The following is a 7,083-nucleotide window of genomic DNA, read 5'->3' on the forward strand; positions in this document are numbered from 1 at the left end:
TTCCGTCATCCAACACAACCTTCTCTGTCAACCCCATATTACAATTCTCTCCCTATAATCATTGATGCCATTTGTGTTAAAAAAAAACTGTCCCCTACTTAACTGGAATCAGTTCATTGTCATCTACCACTTTTTCCGTGGGGTGAATTTTAAAGGATCACTATATTCAGAATGAAGACATTTTTCTGAGGTTTTTTCTTGATTTAGTGAGGTCCCGTTCGTGTCTTCCAATCTCCAGTGACTACTGGCCCAGTGGCTCCTCCTCTCCTCACACGTTAGCCCTGTCATTCCAAGAATCAGTCTGGTGAGCTTTGGCTAAATTCCTTCTGTGGCTGGAAAACCCTTTCTCGGGTAAGGAGAACAAAACAGCACACAAGGAGTGGTCTCAGGAATATCCTGTAATATGGCAATAAGACATCTTGTTACTGTGCTCAAAAACTCCAGAAGAGAAGAGCAACAAATATCACTCGCCTACTTACTGCATTCTGCATCACATGTCTGCTTTCAGTGATTAGTGCACAAAGACGCAGATATCTTTATCAATATTTCTGAGTCAAACACAATTCCTATAGTTCTCTGTCTTTCCGCTTTTTCATCAAAACATCAAGTTTATCCACAATATTATGGATAGAAAATGTATGGAGGGACATGGGTTAGGTGCAGGCAGTTGGGACTGGCACAGATAGACAACTTGGTCAGCATGTATACATTGGGCTAATGGGCCTATATCCATGCGGTACAGCTCTATAACTCTATGCTGCATCTGTGCATATATTTAGACACTAGCTCAACTGACTAGGAGGAGCTGGCCAAAGTTGACTGGAAAGATACATTAGCAGGGATGACAGTGGAACAACAATGGCAGGTATTTCTAGGAATAATACGGAATGTGCAGGATCAGTTCATTCCTAGGAGGACGAAAGATTCCAAGGGGAGAAAGGGGAGACCATTGCTGACAAGGGACGTCAGGGACAGTATGAAAATTAAAGCGAAGAAATACAAAGTAGCAAAGATGAGCGGGAAGCAAGAGGATCGGGTAATGTTTAAAGAACAACAGAAGATAAATAAAAAGACAATACATGGAGAAAAGATGAGGTACGAGGGTAAGCTAGCCAATAATATAAAGCAGGATAGTAAAAGCTTCTTTAGGTATGTGAAGAGGAAAAAATTTAGTTAAGACCAAAGTTGGACCCTTGAAGACCGAAAAAAGTGAATTTATTATGGGAAACAAGGAAAAGGCAGATGAGTTGAACATGTACTTTGGATCTGTCTTCACTAAGGAGGACACAAACAATCTTCCTGATATAGTAGTGGCCAGAGGATCTGGGGTGACAGAGGAACTGAAGGAAATCCCCATAAAGCAGGAAATGGTGTTGGATAGACTGATGGGACTGAAGGCTGATAAATCCCCAGGGCCTGATGGTCTGCATCCCAGGGTAATTAAGGAAGTGGCTCTAGAAATCGTGGATGCATTGGTGGTAATTTTCCAATGTTCTATGGACTCAGAATCAGTTCCTGTGGATTGAAGGTTTGCTAATGTTATCCCACTTTTTAAGAAAGGCGGGAGAGCAAAAACAGGGAATTATAGACCAGTTAGCCTGACATTGGTTGTGGGAAAGAAGCTGGTCAATTATGAAAGATGAAATAGTGGTACATTTGGATAGCAGTAACAGGATTGGTCCGAGTCAGCTTGGGTTTACGAAGGGGAAATCATGCTTGACTAATCTTCTGGAATTTTTTGAGGATGTAACTTGGAAAATGGACAATGGACAGCCAGTGGATGTAGTGCACCTGGACTTTCAGAAAGCGTTTGATAAAGTCCCACATAGGAGATTAGTGGGCGAAATTAGGGTACATGGTATTGGGGGTAGAGTGCTGACATGGATAGAAAATTGGTTGGCAGACAGGAAACAAAGAGTAGGGATTAACGGTGACTAGTGGGGTAACACTTGGTGCTGGGACCGCAGCTATTTCCAATGATTTGGATGATTAGCAAATTAGCTCATTTGTAGCATTAGTAACATTGGCAAATTTGCAGATGACACAAAGCTGGGTGGCAGTGTGAACTATGAGAATGCAAGGTGACTTAGACAGGTTGGGGGAGCGGGCTGATGCATGGCAGATGAAGTTTAATGCGGATAAATGTGAGGTAATCCACTTTGGTATCAAAAGCAGGAAGGCAGATTACCATCTAAATAGTGTCAAGTTGGGAAAAGTGGAAGTACAAAGGGATCTGGGGTTCCTTGTTCATCAGTATGAAAGTAAGCATTCAGGTACAGCAGGCAGTGAAGAAAGCGAATGGCATGTTGGCCTTCATAACAAGATGAGTTGAGAATAGGAGCAAAGAGGTCCTTCTGCAGTTGTATAGGGCCCTAGTGAGACCACACCTTGAGTGTTGTGTGCAGTTTTTATCCCCTAATTAGAGGACAGACATTCTTGCTATTGATGGAGTGCAGCGTCGGTTTACAAGGTTATTTCCCGCTGAGAGAATGGAGCGGCTGGGCTTGTACACTCTGGAGTTTAGAAGGATGAGAGGGGTTCTTATTGAAACATATAAGATTGTTAAGGGTTTGGACACGCTAGAGGCAGGAAACATGTTCCCGATGTTGGGGGAGTCCAGATCCAGGGGCCACAGTTTAACAATAAGGAGTAAGCTATTTAGAACGGAGACGAGGAAGCACTTTTTGTCACAGAGAGTGGTGAGTCTGTGGAATTCTCTGCCTCAGCGGGCGGTGGAGGCCGGTTCTCTGGATACTTTCAAGAGAGAGCTACATAGGGCTCTTAAAGATAGCGGAGTCAGGGGATATGGGGAGGGCAGGAATTGCCTACTCCTGCACCTATTGTCTATTGTGTATTGTGTAGGGACAGGTGTTCCATCTCCTGTGGTTGCAGGGGAAATTGTGTGATGTGCTTGCTTAAATCCAAGAGTTATGCTCAAGACAGGGTCTTGTGCTGTAAGCCAAGGTTCAGTGAAAATCCCCAAGTAGTTACACTCAAGGTTTCTGTGTAAGTGACAGATGTTTTTAAGAAGACAAAACTCCCAAGTGTAGCATGCAGCCATTAGTGACTAATACAGGATGATTCCTAGTTCAGAATTGTAGTTTTCCACTTAAACCACCCACGTTGAAGACTGCAGGCTTATTTTAAAATCTAGCTGGGTGAGACATTTAGACAAGTAAAATACCTTCTGGTTTTTGGTCAAGTGCCAAGTAGAAACTGAACTCTCTGCTCGAACTGAAGCAGTAATGTCTGCCTCAAATCTTTTGGAATGCATGAGGTAAATATTCAAACCATGTTCAAAATGTGTAGGAAGGAACTGCAGATGCTGGTTTACACCAGAGATAGACACAAAGTACTGGAGTAACTCAGCGGGACAGGCAGCATCTCTGGAGAGAAGGAATGAATGTGTTTTCGGGTCGAGACACTTTGTGGGTTTGGTGACCCCAGTAGAATGCTCCATTTAGATTGTGCAAATCGGGCCATTCGACCCCACTGACCTGTGCCTCCTATCCTACTTGCCAAGGTTAAAGGTGGCAGGAGGAGTGAATGATTATTTTTCCTTCTTAGGGTTCCTTTTACCAATCTGTTACAAGTACAATTTTGGTCGCCTAATTATAGGAAGGATGTCAACAAAATAGAGAGAGTACAGAGGAGATTTACTAGAATGTTGCCTGGGTTTCAGCAACTAAGTTACAGAGAAAGGTTGAACAAGTTAGGTCTTTATTCTTTGGAGCGCAGAAGGTTAAGGGGGGACTTGATAGAGGTCTTTAAAATGATGAGAGGGATAGACAGAGTTGACGTGGATAAGCTTTTCCCATTGAGAGTAGGGAAGTATCAAACAAGAGGACATGACTTGAGAATTAAGGGACAGAAGTTTAGGGGTAACATGAGGGGGAACTTCTTTACTCAGAGAGTGGTAGCTGTGTGGAATGAGCTTCCAGTGGAAGTGGTGGAGGCAGGTTCGATTTTTCATTTAGAAATAAATTGGATAGGTACATGGACGGGAAAGGAATGGAGAGTTATGGTCTGAGTGCAGGTAGATGGGACTAGGAAAATAAATGTTCGGCACGGATTTGTAGGGCCGAGATGGCCTGTTTTCCGTGCTGTAATTGTTATATGGTTATATGGTTATAACAGCTGCGTCTAGCATTTATATATGCCTGAAGTAATCGAACTCCGCAATAGAATCTACAATGTTGGACACGTTCTTCTTCCTAACGTGTCTAATCTGATGTGCAACTATTTGGGCGGCACGGTGGAGCAGCGATGGAGTTGCAACCTTACAGCGCCAGAGACCCAGGGTCAATCCTGACCGGGGATGCTGCCTGTACCTTCTCCCTGTGACAGCGTGGATTTTCTCCGGGTGCTCCGGTTTCCTCCCACACTCCACAGACCTGCAGGTTTTCTAGCTTAATTGGCTTCGGAAAATTTGTAAATTGTCCCTAGTGCGCAGGGTAGTGATAGTGTACGGAGTGATCGCTGGTCGGTGTGGTCTCCGTGGGCCAAAGGGCCTGTTTCCGCTCTATATCCCTAAAGTTTAAATCAGCTTATCTTAACTCATTTCATTCCCTTCCCCACTAAACCCTTTATTAAAGGTAAAGATTGATAACCTGAGGTATAGAACATAGAACAATACAACACAGGAACAGGCCCTTCGGCCCACAATGTTTGTGCTAAACATTTTTTATTTTTATTTTATTTAACCTTTATTTAACCAGGATAAGTCTCATTGAGATTAAAAATCTCTTTTACAAGAGAGTCCTGGCCAAGACAGGCAGCAGCACAGTTCCACAGTTACAGACAATAATTTAAAAAAAAACAACAGAGAACATATAAATAGAGTCACAGTCAGATTCAAATTCAGCAGGGGTATTAAAATTAACAGCAGACTCAGCAGAGCCAGGGACTTGGTTAGGTTGAACATTCCTTGAAATCATATTTGTAAAACAAACAGACACAGTTAGAGACAGGAGGAGACGTGTGCTGCCATCTTGGATTTTTGCCACAGAAGATGTCGAGACGGTGCAGGTTTGGAATTCCTCCCACACCACACAAAAGCCAGACCGGCCCGGTCAGCACCGGCGAGGCAGTAAGGGGGGGGGGGGGGGGGGGGGGGGGGGGGGGGGGCTGTTCTGGATGCAGGTGTCAAAGTCCAGAAAGATTTTCTCCCCTCTTTTGGTGCGCTAGTTTCATGGCAGGTTGCCAGCAACAGTTGTGGGAGCTCGGCAGTTAGTTGATAAGACTGCTCGCAGTCCCAAAACAAGCAGAAACTTTTAAAATAAATCTCTGCAGCGTCGCAGCGATACTCCAAGATGTTAAAGGTTCCGCTGTGCCTCCTCCGAAGTCCAAAAAGATGTTTAAATTCCCTCACTTTTGTGTCTGGACGGGAGCTCCGCAACACCACACCTCTCTGCTGCCACACCTCCTGCTAACACCACTGCCAACTCTTATCTGTCTGAACATTATCATTATCCCTCCATTCCCTGCCTATCCAAAAACCTGTTAAATGCCACTGTTGTATCTGCCTCCACCACCCCTGGCAACACACTCAAGGTGCACTCTAACTTCTTATAACTTGCTCCACACATCTTTAAACATTGCCCCACTCTCGTTAAAGCTATGCCCTCTAGTATTCCATCTCAGTCCTGGGAAAAAGGGGCGGGCACGATGGCACAGCAGTAGAGTTCCTGGCTTACACTGCTTGCAGTGCCAGAGACCCGGGTTCGATCCTGAGTACGGGTGCTGTCAGTACAGGTTTGTACATTTCCCCCTTGACCCGCGTGGGGTTTTTTCCGAGATCTTCAGTTTCCTCCCACATTCCAAAGACATGTAGGTTTCAGATTCAGATTCAATCTTTATTGTCTTGTGCAGTGTACAGTACAGAGACAACGGAATGCAGTTAGCATCGCACCCAGAGAGACCTGTAGCGCCTCCCGGATGGGAGGAGGATAAACAGCCTGTGGCTGGGGTGAGAGCAGTCCTTGACGATGCTGAGCGCCCTTCGCAGACAACGCTTGCTTTGGACAGACTCAATGGAGAGGAGAGAGGAACCGGTGATGCGTTGGGCAGTTTTCACCACCCTCTGCAGTGCTTTCCGGTCAGAGACAGAGCAGTTGCCATACCATACTGTGATACAGTTGGTAAGGATGCTCTCGATGGTGCAGCGGTAGATGTTCACCTGAATCTGAGGAGACAGATGGACCTTCTTTAGTCTCCTCAGGAAGAAGAGACGCTGGTGAGCCTTCTTGACCAGTGTTGAGGTATTGTGGGTCCAAGAGAGGTCATCAGAGATGTTGACCCCCAGAAACCTGAAGCTAGAAACACGTTCCACCTCCGTCCCGTTAATGTGGATGGGGGTGTGCGTGTAGTCTTCTGTAGTCCACAATGAGCTCCTTGGTCTTCTTGGAATTAAGGGCCAGGTTGTTGTCAGCTCACCATGCTGCTAGGAGCTGGATCTCCTCCCTATAGGCCGACTCATCGTTGTTGCTGATGAGGCCAATCACCGTTGTATCATTTGCATATTTGATGATGGTGTTAGTACCATGTACAGGTGTGCAGTCGTAGGTGAAGCGGGGGTAGAGGAGGGGGCTCAGCACACAGCCCTGTGGAATGCCGGTGTTCAGGGTGAGGGTTGAAGAGGTGTGGTTGTCTGACCTAACAGACTGGGGTCTGTTGGTTAGAAAGTCCAGTATCCAGTTGCAGAGGGAGGGGTCGATGCCCAGGTCGCTGAGCTTGGTGATCAGTTTTGAGGGGATAATGGTGTTAAGTGCTGAGCTATAGTCGATGAACACCATTCTCATGTAAGTGTCTCTGTTGTCAAGGTGGGAGAGGGCGGAGTGAAGTGCCGTTGAGATGGCATCCTCCGTACTCCTGTTCTTGCGGTAGGCGAACTGATAGGGGTCCAGTGTGGGAGGTAGGCAGCCTTTGAGGTGTGCCAGGACCAGCCTCTCTAAGCGCTTAGTGATGATGGGAGTAAGTGCAACTGGGCGGAAGTCATTAATGCTCGCCGCAGTGGAGTGTTTTGGCACCGGCACGATGGAGGTGGATTTAAGGCACGTGGGGACAACTGCTTGGGCAAGTGAC

Source organism: Amblyraja radiata, chromosome 16 (assembly GCF_010909765.2).
Source record: "Amblyraja radiata isolate CabotCenter1 chromosome 16, sAmbRad1.1.pri, whole genome shotgun sequence".
Taxonomy (NCBI): Eukaryota; Metazoa; Chordata; class Chondrichthyes; order Rajiformes; family Rajidae; genus Amblyraja; species Amblyraja radiata.